The 15,105-nt window shown below is 40.8% G+C and overlaps 1 protein-coding gene across 2 annotated transcripts in view; it reads right to left on the bottom strand.

Annotated features, from left to right (window-relative positions):
* Positions 1-15,105, bottom strand: part of LOC132382542 (NT-3 growth factor receptor-like) — a 951,566-nt gene that overhangs the window by 259,177 nt on the left and 677,284 nt on the right. The window lies entirely within an intron of this gene.

The following is a 15,105-nucleotide window of genomic DNA, read 5'->3' on the forward strand; positions in this document are numbered from 1 at the left end:
ACGAGAGAGATTGCATTGTGTGAGAGTGTGTCTATAAGAGAGTTTACATGTGTGTGTGAGTCAGAGTGTGTGTGTGAAAGAGAGGAAGCGTGTGTATGAGCGAGAGTGTGTGTGTGAGAGACTATGCGTGCAAGACAGAGAGTGTGTGTGCAAGTGAAAAAGTGTGAGCGAGACAGAAAAAAAACAGAGACAGAGAGACAGGGAGAGAAGACGGAGACAGAAGCAGGCAGAGATAGATCTGTCATCCTTCTAGTAAGAGAGATAATGCTGTTCGTGTCTCCGTGTGAGAGATAGACTGTCTCAAACTGAAGAAGATTCACTGCTCACTTTCCAGTGAGGGAGACACAGTGTCCGCCTACTAATGAGGGAGATACACTGTCCTTCTCCCAATAAGAGGGGAACAATGTCCATCCTCAAGATGAGGGATGTTGCTGTAATTGATTGGATTACCTCAGGAAAGGAACCGAGTGAAATGGAGACAACTCAACCATACTGTGACTTCATTCTTAACTCCCCCCCATTTACTGCTTAAAGTCTGATAGATATAGAAGAGAGAAGAGAGACTGACCAAGTCAGCAAGATGACCAGCTGCTCTAAAACTACGTATGGCAGTGGAGAGGGGAATGAAGACAGTAGTTCAGTGGCCAAGGCATTGAGTACAAGAGTTAGAGGGTCATATTGCTGGTGAACTAAACACGGGATAGAACAGACCTGGAGTATTGTGGGCATCTCTGGTGACCATACGACAGGAAGGCTGCAATTAAGCTTGAGATGGTGCAAACAAGATTCACAAGGATGCTGTCTGAAATCCAGCTTGACATATAAGAAGAGATTGGATAGGTTGGCACTGTTTTCCCTGGAATGAAAGAGATTGAGGATATTTGTAAGATAAGGAGGGGCATTGATAGTGTAGCCACTCCCCTCTTTACCAGGCTAGGGGAGTCTAAACTTAGAGGGCACAGGTTTATGAAGAGAGGAGAAAGAGTTGAAAGGCATCTGAGGGGCAAGTTTTCACTTAGGTGGTGGTGGGAGTCACAGAGTGCGCAGGCAATGCTGGAACCCAAGTGCGGAGGGAAGACAGACTCTGATGCAGAGCTGGCAACCAGAGTTTATTTATAAAAATTCAAACAGAACATCAATGGCTCAGCCAATCGACACCGTGAGACATAACATTCTCAAAACTAGGGCCCTGCGTTTAATGCTAATCGGGCATCTGTTTAAATAACGCAAGTAACATGGAATCCCCAAGCCTATCAAAATAAACCATCAAAATATCAAGTTTAAATATAAAGCACCAGGAAATCGAACTACAAAGAGCGAACTTCTTGAGAAAGTAGACAAGGAACTTTAAATGATTAACAACTTCCATTGAACAGGAATTAACCATTTCAGGTACTCTAAATACCTCAAAGCCCAATGCCTTCTGGCACAGGCTGCCCGAAAAACTCATTGTAGATGGGTATATGGAATGAGCCACTGCACCGGTGGAAGAGACAGGTACAATTTCAGAGTTTAAAAGCATTTTGACATGGACACAGATAAGAAAGGGACGAACAGATATGTCAAAAATGCTGGCAAATCAGATGAGCATAGATGGGCATCTTGGTCAGCATGGACGAATTGGCCTGTTTCCATGGTGTATAACTCTATGAATCTATTAATCTATATCCAAACTCCATAGAAACATAGAAAACCTACAGGCCCTTCGGCCCATGATGCCGTGCCGAACATCTATTTATTTTAGAAATTAAAACTATGTGCACCATGCCTTGATCAAAACAACTTTCAGAGGACCTTTGGAGAATTGTAGAGATTCACGAAGCTGGAAAAGGCTACAAAAACATTTCTCCAGACCTGGGTGTTCACAATAAGAGAAATTGCTTGCAAACAGAGGAAACTTAGTACAATTGCTTCTCTCCGTAGGAGTGGGCAGCCTGCAAATATCACGCCAAGAAAGCCCAACATGCAATGCTGGAGGTGAAGAAGAACTCAAGGGTAACAGCAAAAGAACTGCAGAAATCTCTAGTACTTGCTAAAGTCTCTGTTCGTATGCTCACTAGAAGAAAACACTGAACAAGAATGGTGTTCATGGAAGGACACCACGGAGGAAACCACCGCTCTTCAAAATAAAATCATTGCTGCATGTGTCAAGTTTGCAAAAGGCCACCTGGATCTTCTACAATGCTTCTGGGATGATGTTCTGTGGACAGAAAGACAAAATTTGAACTGTTTGGCAAAAATGCACACTGCTATCTTTGGAGGATAAAGGCCACTGCACACCAACACCAAAACTTCACCTCAACTGTGAAGCATGGTGGAAGAAGCATCATGGTTTGGGGCTGCTTTGCTACCTCAGGGTCCGGACAGCTTGCAATCATTGAGGGAGCAATAAATTCAAAATTGTATCAGTACATTTTATAGGAGAATGTCAGGGCAGCAGTCCATCACCTGAAGCTTAATAGAAGTTAGACAATGCAATGAGACAATGATCTGAAAGACAAGAGTAAATCAACAACAGAATGGTTTAAAGGAATAAAATTTGTGTTTTGGAATTGCTGATTCAAAGCCCTGACCTTAATCCTGAATCAAGTCATTCATGCTAGGAAGCCCACCGACATCCCAGAGTTGATACAGTTTTGTAGGGAGGTATGTCCTGAAATTCTTCCAAGGCAAGTCTCAGCACTGATCAACAGTTACCAAAAGAGCTTGGTTGAAGTTACTGCTATACAAGGGGATCACATCAGCTACTGAAAGCAAAAGGTTCACGTACTTTTTTCCAACAAAAACATGTAATATTGGATAATGTTTTTCAATAATTAAATGAACAAACCAACAAGCTCCTTTTATCTAGTTTTAGGACTCATGAAGATCTGATCTCATCTTAAGTCGTATTTATGCAGAAACAAAGAAAATTCTACAGGGTTCACAAACTTTCTGGCAGCATTGTAAGTGCCCATGGTATTACAGGAAAGATACAAGCATGGACAGAAGATTGGCTGATTGGCAGGTGGCAAAGAGTGGGAATAAAGTAGGCCTATTCTGGATGGCTGCCAGTGTCTAGTGATGTTCCGCAGGGGACACCACAAGTATTGGAACCACTTTTTTTCACACTATACAGTATGTCAATGATTTGGATGTTGGAATTGTTGGTTTTGTAGCCAAATCGCAGATAATACAAAAATAAGTGGTGTTCAGGAAGCAGGAAGTCTTCAGAAGGACTTTTCAGATTGGGAGAGTGGACAAAGAAATGGCTGATGGAATATAGTGCAGGAAAGTGAATGGTCATGCACTTTGGTTGAAGGAATAAAGGAGTGGACTATTTTCTAAATGGGGAGAAACTTCAAAAATCAGAGGTGCAAGGGGACTTGGGAGTCCTTGTGCAGGATTCCCTAAAGGTTAATTTGCAGTTTGAGTAGGTAGTAGGGAAGGCAAATGCAATGTTAGCATTTATTTCAAGAGGACTAGAATATAAAAGCAAGGATGTATTGCTGAGGCTTTATAAGGCACTGATAAAGCTTCACTTGGAGCAATTTTGTGCCCCATATCTAAGTAAAGATGTGCCAGCATTGGAGAGAAGGTTCACGGTAATAATTCTGTGAACGAAAGGGTTAAAGTATGAGGGGCTGTTTCAATTGATATTGATGCTCTTGACATAAAACACTAGATTCACGGAATGGAACCAAACTCTGGTAGACCCAGTGGACTTCATCTCTGGCTGTACAATCCCTTTGTATCATCCCCAAGAAGGCAACATCTAACACCAAGACTCCTCCATCCATGCCATTTCCTCGCAGTTACTTTCGGACAGGATCAGAGAAACCTGAAGTTCCATAGTATAGCTATTACATATAAAACAAAGCATGACATTCCTTCCTGAGCTCTTGCCACTTCCTGAAGTATTTGAAGTTTACACAGAATTTTTATAAATATTGTGCCAATGCAAGATTGCAGCTGCAGTACGGTAATCTGCACTATGAATTAATAATCTTCCTTATTCGTAGCTGAAGTTCAGAGAAGATTAAACATTGTCTTTCTTTACCCCACAGAACAATTGGTCCAATTAAAAAAAATAATGAGCAATTCTGAATCCACGGGTTTTAGTGAAAAAAAAAATCACTTTTAAAGAATGTTTCCTTTTGTTGCAATGGTGAAATGAATAGTCTTTTCAGCCTCAAGTTAGACTGCTGAGTAATTTATGTGAATACTAAGGAATAACATTGTAGCTCAGTTATTGGCAGGAGAATAAAGTTGAGGACGAGAGAGCGTGTGCAGTCTGAGGGCAGTGGAGTAATTACTGGGTCATGGAGAAAGTCTCACAAGGGAACAAGGTTCAGAAAATGGTCAAATTAATTAAGTAGAAACATGGAACTTGACTTTAATTCCAATACTTGCATACTACATCCAACCTTTCCATTTTCAAACAGATGCCTCTTTCTAAATTTAATTATGAGCTGTTAGAAGGGTGACTGAGGGTGCATAGACATTTGGACCTCCTTTCCAGAGGGTGCTTCCCCTAGGAGATGGTGCCATGGTAACTGCAATGAAGTGCACAGTAAGCTACTATCAAGGTTCACCCAATGAAAGTCCTCCAAGCAACTGATAAGAGACCACAATATCAGCAATGATGCAGACCTAGGCTGGGAGTCATTGTTCTATGCACCTGTACTTGCTGTAGATGTAATCATTTTGTAGCAGTAAAGGACGCTTGATAAATTTTAGATACCAGGTGCAACAAAGCTATGTCCTTTTGTGAAAGTAAAAGTAAACTGGTAGAACTATTGTCACATGTACCAAGTGGAGAAAGTGGAGAACTCTGTTATGAATGTCCATACAGATTGTTTCATCACATCAGCACATTGAGGTAGTACAAGGGAAAGAGAATAACATCACAGATAAAGCCTCACTTGGAGCATTGTGAGCAGTTCTGGACCTCTTATCTAAGAAAGGATGCACTGATATTGGAGAGGGTTCAAAGGAGGTTCATGAAAATGATTACTGCACTGCAAGGCTCATCATACGAGGAGTGATTGATGACTCTGGGCCTGTACTCACATGAATTCAGAAAAATGAGGGGTGACTTCATTGAAACCTATCGAATGGTGAAAGGCCTCAATAGATTGGATGTGGAGAGGATGATTCCTATGACGGGGGAGTCTAGGACCAGAGGACACAGCATCAAAATAAAGAGGAGTTCTTTCAGATTGGAGATGAGGTGGAATTTCTTTAGCCAGGAAATGGCGAATCTGTGGACTTCACTGCCATAGGAGGCTGTGGAGGCCAAGCCACTGGGTATACTTAAATAGATCTTTGATTGGTCAGGGCATGAAGGGATATGGGGAGAAGGCAGGAGATTGGGCCTGAGAGGAAAAATTGGATCAGCTATGAAGTGGTGAAGCAGACTCAGTGGGCCAAATGGCCTAATTCTGCTCCTATATCTAATGATCTTATAGAACACAGGATACAGAGAAGGTGCAATTCAGGCAGACAATAAGGTGCAAGGCTATGATGAGGTAGATTGTGAAGTCAAGGGTTCATCATATCACACAAGAGGTCCATTCAATTGTCTAATAACAATGTTAGAAACTGCCCTTGAACCAGTTGGTAAATGGTGTTGTCTCTTCTGCCTGATGAAAGGGGAGGGGAAGAAGAGAGAATGTCAAGGGCAGGAGGGAGTCTTTGATTATGCTGGCTGCTTTACTGAGTCTTGGAAAATGTAGATAGAGCCCATGGAGAAGAGAAGACAGGAAAGAGGGGAGAAAAATCACATCTTTTCTCTATAATTGATTAGATTTCTAAAGGGTTGTGGTTGGGTCACAAGTTCTCCTTTCTATTTGGTTAGCAGATTCCTCACCATCTGGATGATTTGTGACCTCAGATGACTTCAGGGAATCCTAGAAAATTAATCAGAGAAGGAGGCAAACTGAGTCTGGGTCCTGGCAACTAAGTGCAAAGCGGCACAAGCAGCCACAATAGATGAGCAAATAGAATGGCCTGCCCAATAATTGGTCAAAGTGGGGGAAAGAAAATCTTTTACAGCTGTGAAACAACAAAGTCTCCATTATTGGAAACAGTTTAAAAAGAGAAGGAGAAATAAAGTAAATATGATTGTGAAATCAGCACTTAAAGGCTTATATCGATTGTTAAAAGAGCTTTATGGTTTATTTAATTCTCTTCCACTGCAGGATTAATCTCTGCAATTGTAGTGACAGATGTGTGAGGTCGTGTCCTGTTGTTGTGTTTCAGATAAAGGTGATTAACTGAGACTCTGTTTGCTTCCATTGCTCAGGAGGGAGTTGAAGGTGCCATGACACTCTCTGAAGAAATGCAGACTTCCACTGCCAACATTATTCCTGGACCAAATCCACCCTTTAGCCTCGCTGCACTCTGCAGAATGTTGTTGGTGCTGAATGGCTGCCATCTTTGCCAACATATCAACAGGCTTACAGTGTAACAGTAATTAATGGTGTGAAGCCTCAAGATGCTTTGAAGCATGTAATAAAATGGAAAGTTTCCTACAAACTTTCGCATTCTAGTTGTCATCTTTTATGTAGAAGGTGGCTGATACCTATGTAACAACAGCACTGAGAGGTAGCAGCACCAAGTCAGAATAGAGCAGGGGTTCCCAACCTGAGATTCATTACTTAATGGCATTGGTCCATGGCATAAAAAAATGTTGGGATCTGACTTTTACGCTCTCTGCCCTAGTGCAGTTACCCACTGTCCACAGAAACGGTGGGTCCACCAGTTGAAGTCTTCTTAATGCGCCTACAGCATCCAAGAGTAACCAGCCTGGGCCACATAGGATTGATTGAAGAACATGGAAAATGCACATACAGCCGTATGATAGTGCTGAGACCCGATTGGGCCTCCTGCTTGCGTGACGCACTCTCTTTATACGTGGGCTTTCGAGTGCGCATGTTTTCCGTCTCGGAGGGCCCGGTTTGTCGTTCCCGCACTGTAAGTTGCTCAGCGTATGCCATGACAGCCATGACTCAATAAAAACATTTAATTGTACTACTCCGTCACCATTCTTGCTTCATGCGTACGTAGTACAGATGGCGTTTAAACTTAGTGCAGGGCAACATCAAAAGGAAAGCCTCCATACTGATTGGTGATGGACTGTAATGTTAAAATTATCACCAATTGTAGCAGGTTAGTCTAAACCACCTTTCGTGATCCTGATTCTTGTAGTTGTACTATATGCTAAATATGTGCAAATATTTAAGAAGCGTACAGTACTGTTCAAAAGTCTTAGGTATATATATGTATATGGCCAGGGTGCCTGAAACGTATGCAGATGACTGAGGTAATTTTATGTATTACACTGTACTGCTGACACAAAAAAAGCAGATTTTGTGACATATTTGAGTGATCATAAACCTGATTCTGATATGGGTCTCTATTGTAAGTGGAAGAGGGCAGGGAGGGTGGAATCATGGTTGGGTAAAGGAAAAGGGAGAGGGGAGGGAGCAGGAAGCACCAGAGAGACATCTTGCAATGATCAATAAACCAATTGTTTGGAATCAAATGACCTTGCCTGGTGTTTCAGGGCTGGGTATGACTGCACCTGTGCCAATCGCACCCTTGGCAGTCCTTCTCGGCCAGCTGCCCCATACCCCTCCCGTGGCGCTCCAGCCTCGGCATTCCCAACATCCTTTGTTCCCAACAGATCTACAAACTTGCTCTCCACTTCTTGATGTCAAACATAGTACTGTGCAAAACTCTATATATACACCTAAGACTTTTATGGAGCACTGTATCTATCTTGTGATGTAACTTCTGATATTGTGTAGCATCAGCCACTGTTGGCAGTTGAATATCAACTGCCTTCAATAAAAGATATTTGTTCAGGAACTTTGTCTCTCTTACCTGTCTTAACTGAACAGCAATATATAAGCTCCCTGGGGCACGAGCATGGACTGAGTTAATTCCTTCATTTATTCCATGGTGTCCATTGAAATAATCTTTGAAAGCCCTGACACAAACCTGCAGCATAACCGAACTGGAAATATGAATTATTAGGTGTAACTATTTTTTAAACTCACTGAATAGCAGTGTTTCCAGGCAACAAACATCTGGGACTTCTAAAAAGTTAATAATGATGCACAGGCAGCCCTCATGCAAGTGGCATTTATTGACAATCTGTAATTTCCCATGGCTGAAATGAGAGGTCAGTTAATCAGAATCAGAAACAGAATCGAGTTTAATATCGCCGGAATATGTCATGAAATTTGTTGTTATGCAGCCGCAGTGCATTGCAGGGTCAGAATCATGCTTACTATCATAGGCATGTGTTATGAAATTTGTTAACTTAGCAGCAGCAATTAAATGCAATTCATGATAGTATAGAAAGAATAAATAAATAAATACATAAATTACAGTAAGTATATATGTATGTATGTTGAATAGATTAAAAATAGTGCCAACACAGAAATAATATCTATTAAAAAAAGTGGGTAGTGTTAATTAGGAATCATGTGGCAGAGGGGAAGAAACTGTTCCTGAATAAATAATACATAATAAAAAAAACTGTGAATCTCAGTAAATGCATATATTTAAACAGTTAAATTAAATAAGTAGTGCAAAAAGAGAGAAAAAGGCAGTGTGGTAGTGTTCATAGGTTCAGTGTCCATTCTGAAATCTTATGGCAGCGAGGAAAGAAGCTGTTTTGGGATTGTTGAGTGTGTGCCCTCAGGCTCCTGTACCTCCTCCCTGATGATTATGAGACGAGGACAGATCTTGGGTTACTGGGATCCTCCATGAGGAATGTCTCCCTTGTGAGGCATCACTCCTTGAAGGTGTCCAGGGTACTATGGGGTCCAGTGCCTGTGATGGAGCTGACCGAGTTTACAACTTCCTGCTGCTTATTTCAATCCTATGCAGTGTTCCCCCCCCCCCCGCCCCCATACCAGATGGTGATGCAGCCTGTTAGAATGCTCTTCACTTCAGCTAACCACTTTAGTGGGTCTGGAATCAGATACAGGCCAGATAAGGGTGTTTTGAAACTTCAAAACATTAAACTAATCCAAAAGAAAACAAGGAGCCCAGAGATGCAAGTCTGACTTTGTCTTTTACTTTAAGTGAGGTGCACACGCGCCTCGTGGTAGTGTCACGATGTTTGCAATTCACGTAGTATTAATTATTTAATTATTAATGAATTATGTAACCGAACAAGAATGCTGAATCAAACAACATATATGCAAGATTACTCAAATATTACTGAAATATTAAATACACAACAGATGGTAGGGACCCACCCTTGAAAGATGAGGGTGAGGCAGATAGGTTCATGCAGCAACCTGGGACTTTGGTGGTTACTCTTGCTGTAATTTGTTTTGTATGATTCTTGTAGATATCTCCCAGCCTGTCAGTGATACTTTCATAAAGAGTTAATATCTTGGAGGAAACCAGCAGGCTGGAGGACAAACTGTCTCGAGGTTAGATGACTATGTACGCGTGCGGGTGAGAGGGAGGAAGGAGTGGGGTCCCTTTGCTGCTGGTGTTTGTTGCTTGCCATGCTCGGTCTTGTCATGCTCTGTGTTGTTCTGCAGAGCATGGCAGGCGTGCTATCTTGTGGCACAGCACTGTCAGGCTGCCCGCAACACAAACGATGCACTTCGATTTGCACATGATAAATAAACTTGCACCTTAAATCCTGGAAACACACCTGACAAGCCACACTTCCTAAATGTGAGATAGCTCTCACACCTTCCATAAACCTCAACAGTATTGAATAACTCCTATAATTTCTCAACATCTCTTCTCCTCACACCATACCCCTCCTTTACCTCACTTTATTATTATTATTATTATTATTATTAATGCAATACAGCGTGGAATGGGCCCTTCCAGCTTTTGGGGCCATGCTGCCCAGAAACTCTCCGATTCAATCCTAGCCTAAGCGCGGAGACAATTCACAATGACCAGTTAACCAAAGAACTGGTACGTCTTTGGACTGTGGAAGGGAACCAATACACCCAGAGAAAACCCACACAGTTTAAGGATGAACATACAAACTCTTTCCAGGCAGCGGCGGGAATTGAACCCTGCTCTCTGGCACTACAGCGCAATGTGCTAACCACTACACTAACATGCTGTCCATTATGTTATCCTATCAATGGAAGACAATTGTTTGCTTCCTTCCTGCTTGGAGATGCTCAAGAGAAATGATTATTTTTCTGCAAGAGGTATTTGTTTCATCCTTATCCTTCAAGAAAGTGGCTCTAAATACTGCTTGAGAAGACGCACACACTTCTAAGCAGTTAGAAGACAGTCGATTACTCCTCTATAAATAGTAGATTATCACTCACTCTCTTAGACCGGAGACAGCAGTCCTTCTCCCCATTGTTATAAGGCTGCTTTTATCCTCATCTCTAACAGTTAAAGCTCTCATCTGTAAAATTCTCCCTTCAAGATTTCATATGTAATTACTGCACATTACACAGTTCTTTCATGGTGTATCCTAGTTTGTAGTCAAAGTGCAAGCCTATGTGTTAATATTTTATTCTTCGGGCTGCTCCTTATTGGATCTAATCAAAATTTGAAAGGCAAAGGCCTTGCTCTGAAGGGAATTGGTTGCAAGATCTGCAAAACCATTCTTCAGTTATATTATTGTCATTTTTGGCAAAGACAGATGGGCAGATGGGTGGATGGGAACATCAGTGAATCTCACCTTCCACAGGGGAGAGAGGATAATGAGCAATGATGTTCTCCAAGGATCCAGTGTTTTGCCAAACAGAAAATTGTGTTTATAAACAAAAATGACAATTGGGATTATCAAAAATGGACGCAAAAGTGCTTCATGCTGACTACAGCATACATTGGATAAAACATTTTTACGAAGACTGAAAAATGCCATTTCTTGAAAACAACATTCATCATTGTACTCTGTAATTTTACCATAGTAATGCCATCACCATGGCAACAGTGTAGGCCATCTTAGTTTCTCACAATCTGTAATTTTCCTAGTTGTACAGCAATTGTATCAGGACAACCCAAATGCAGATCCAATGGATTCTACCTTGTAATTCCCAATTCTCTTTCCACAATTAGGTGGTAGCAATGTAATGATATATCAGCCAAGCTGGATTTGTATTTGCAAAGCTGTTGTTAGACCTACGAAGGGCAAATTTCCAAGTACTTAAAGAGAGCAACAGGAAGATCAAAAGTGCAAAACCAAATACTCCAACTATGGGAAATTGAACAATATGTTGTAAAATATGTAATAATGCTTAAACAATGTTAAACTACATGTTGAAAACCAGTTAAAGGGATCATAACCAAGGAGGAGTTTTTAATTGTTGTGAGAGTGGTGAATATATGAGCATATTTTAATATATATTTCAGCTATTGGCACACACAAAAAAAGGATCCAACTAATCCTTGAATGATCCATGCAGTATAATAGGCACTTTTTGAGGTACCAATCTCTTAGATCAATTCAAAGGGAATGTACATCAATAGCTAGACTATAAAGTTAAGTCTAGGATTTTTGCAGTCATTGTTTACCTCAGAAGGAACCTACTCTAATGGACAGAAGACATCTAAAGATGGTTCATGTTCAAGTTTATTATCATTCAACTGTATATATAGAGAGAGAAATAGATAGATAGATGGATATGTCGTTTCTATGGTTTTTTTTTAAACAGATTCCATGGTTCTTCTTTGTTTTGTGGCTGTTTGCCAGAAGATCAATTGGGGTTGTATACTGCATACATATTTGACAATAAATGTACTTCAAATATATACACACACACACACACACACAGTTGAATTACAATAAATATACATGAAAAAAATACTGCCAATTGAAACAACGTATCTGTCAATCAAACTGCAAACCTTCTGGCCCTTTGAACTGCCCTGCTCAGCGATCGCCCAATTTGATCCTAGCCTAATCATGGAACAAGCTACAATGACTAATTAACCTACCAACTGATACGCCTTTGGACTGTGGGAAAGCCACACGGTCACAGGGTAAACATATAAACTCTTTATCGGCAGTGCAGGAATTGAACCCTGGTCACTGGTACTGTAAAACATTGTGCATTGACAGCCCGAGTCAAGAAGTATATACTATTGGTGATTGATACATGATGGGCTCTGGGTGGTGTCAGGGCATTCAGTAGTCTTATCGCCTGTGGGAAGAGGCTGTTTCCCATCCTAACGGTCCTGGTCCTAATGCTACAGTACCTCCTGTCTGATGGTAGGGGGTTAAGGAGGTTGCTTGGTAGATGGGAGGGATTATTGACAATGCATGGGGATTCTGAGTGATCATTGATTTAGCCAAATGGGCAAGTGAATACTCAAAGGGCAGTTCAAATTGGATAAATATACGTCATTAAAGACAATTTCTATAGGAGGTAGAGAAATAGAAAACCATCCATGCTTGTACCCGCTGAATCAGTGATGAGAAAATGCTTACGTAATGAAATCCATTTCTAAAATTTGGTACGTGCTTTCTGAATTTCCGTCAGAATCAGATTTATTTTTTACTGACGTGTATCATAACATTTTCAGTTTTGCGGCAGTACAAAGACAAAAAAAAATCAATAGTACAAAAGGAAATAAATACAGATGCTGTTTAGGTTTATGAATTCATGGACTGTTCAGAAAACTGTTGGGAGGGGGGAAGAAGCTGCTTGTATATTGCAAAAAGAGTCCAAACAAAAGCAAAATAGGCAGAGTTTATAAAGAGTTATTGGGGAAAAGGAGAAAGAAGTCTTATGAACTCCTGCAATGAAAGTTAGCACTGCTGTGAGAAAGCAATATACTGTACGTACACAGTTCCAGCTTGCAAGGAAAGTTGAACATAATTAGTTTTGTGATGGCTAACACGGAATTAGGAAACACTTAAACTGTGACGTAAAGATATTGATGTGGACATTTTGACTTTGGTTTACTTCCAAAGTTTGAGCAGTAACGTGATAAATGAAATTCTGAATTAATCCAGGTGTTAGTTGCAATCAGAATAGAGCTGGTGTTCCTTTGATAGGCTTGGCTTCTTTAAACCAAACCACAACTGAAACATCTGTGTAGGAGCCAGGTATCTCCTTTCTATCTACATTGTATTCTGTATTGCGCATTTATTATGGTAATTAGTCCCATGAGTGGGGCGTGGTAAAAGCAAAGGGTTTAGTTCTGAATTCATGCTTTATTTTGAACAGTTTAGAGCTGAGGACTGCCGTGTTGACTGTTTAATTACATTTGAAATCGCTTAACTCTGTGTAAATCTGTTCAAGTCCACTTAAGTACATTTAGGATGGCTAGTTTTAGTTTCATTAGTTTCCTCGCTGCAAGGTTGTTTGTTTTGCTAGTTGCTGATAAAGGATCAAATACATTTCTTCAACTTCTTGAGCATTACTATTGGATTGGATCAGAGGGTACATTACACTGGATAACTCCCTGTACTTGGTCTGCAATAGCAGTGTTGGATTGTTCGAGAAGCTGCTACAGGTTGCTTCTGATTGCTTTCCAGCTCCGGCCCAACACCACGCATCCAGTTGGATCAATTCCTTCCGGCTGAACCCTTCCCAATAAACATGTGTCAAGCTGATCCTTCTCCACCAATGATCATAATACTAAATTCGAATTTGCTATTAAAATAAAAGGGGTGTTTTTTAAATCAAGGCAAAAGTTTATAATTCGCAATGTTCGCTGACCCGTCTCCCACCCCTTATGTCTTTGACCAGTATTCATCCATGTAGGTAATCAAAGTGGAGCCTCAAGCTCCTATTGTGGTTAAACCTGAGGCATGAATCAATATCATTCCAGCCACTGTTTAGGGTGTCCTAGAATTTCCAGGAAAATATGTTAACAATTTGGTTAAAATGCAAATATTTTGGTTTTTAACAATATTTCTAGAATTTTTTGTACAGTACAGTTTCTCCTGGTCTGAAATGATAATCTCTATGTAAAACTGAAAGTCAGGAAGTAATTGGGAAGAGAGCAAGAAAATTATACCATTGACTGGGAATATTCTTCAATCTTTTTTTTGGATAGAGCAATATCAACCTGATATTATTGCTCATGGAATCAGAAAAGGCTAGGCAATAATTAATTTATAGTTAATTGGATATTTTCTCCAAGGAAAGTTTGTGTGCTCTCCCTATTGAACTGTGCAATAAAACAAATCTGATAGTTTATGCGGTACCTAAGATTATGGCACAAAGAAGATGAGCAAAAGCCTTTGATCATTTCATAAGGTCAAAGAATGACATTATTTCCAACAGCACCTAAGGGACAATGTTGGGAGAACGTGTGTGTGTGTGAGAGGAATTTGTTTCTTGCTTAGTAACCAGTCAGCAAAGTACACTCAGAGGCCACTTTATTAAGTACACCACTACACCTGCTCATTAATGCAAACATCTAATCAGCTAATCACGTAACAGCAAGCCATTGCATAAAAGCATGCAGACATGGTCAAGAGGTTCAGTTGTCGTTCAGACTAGTCATCAGAATGGGGAAGCAATGTAATCTAAGTGACCACAGGATAATTTCTGGAGCCAGATGGGGTGGTGTGAGTATCTAGGAAATGTCTGATATGCTGGTACTTGAGACCGTAAGACCATAAGACATAGGAGCAGAATTAGGCCACTCAGCCCATCGAGTTTGCTCCACCAGTCCATCATGGCTGATTCTGTATTCCACTGAACCCCATACACCTGCCTTCTCGCCATATCCTTTGATACCCTGACTGATAAGGAAACTATCAACTTCAGCCTTAAGTACACTCACGGATTTGGCCTCCACCCCAGTCTGTGGCAGAGCATACCACAGATTCACTATTCTCTGGCTAAAAAAATGCCTCCTGACTTCTGTTCTAAAAGGCCACTCCTCAATTTTAACTCTGTGTCATCCAGTTCTGGAAACCCCCACCATAGGAATCATTTTCTCCACATCCACCCGATCTAATCCTTTTAACATTTGGTAGGTTTCAATGAGATCCCCCCCATGTTCTTCTAAATTTCCGTGAGTACAGGCCCAAAGCTGCCAAATGCTCCTTATATGTTAACCCCTTCATTCCCAGAATCATCCTCGTGAACCTCCTCCGGACTCTCCATTCATGTTCAGTTATTTGACCATAGCCAACTATGCAATGCTTAT

This window comes from Hypanus sabinus, chromosome 28 (genome assembly GCF_030144855.1).
Source record: "Hypanus sabinus isolate sHypSab1 chromosome 28, sHypSab1.hap1, whole genome shotgun sequence".
Lineage (NCBI taxonomy): Eukaryota > Metazoa > Chordata > Chondrichthyes > Myliobatiformes > Dasyatidae > Hypanus > Hypanus sabinus.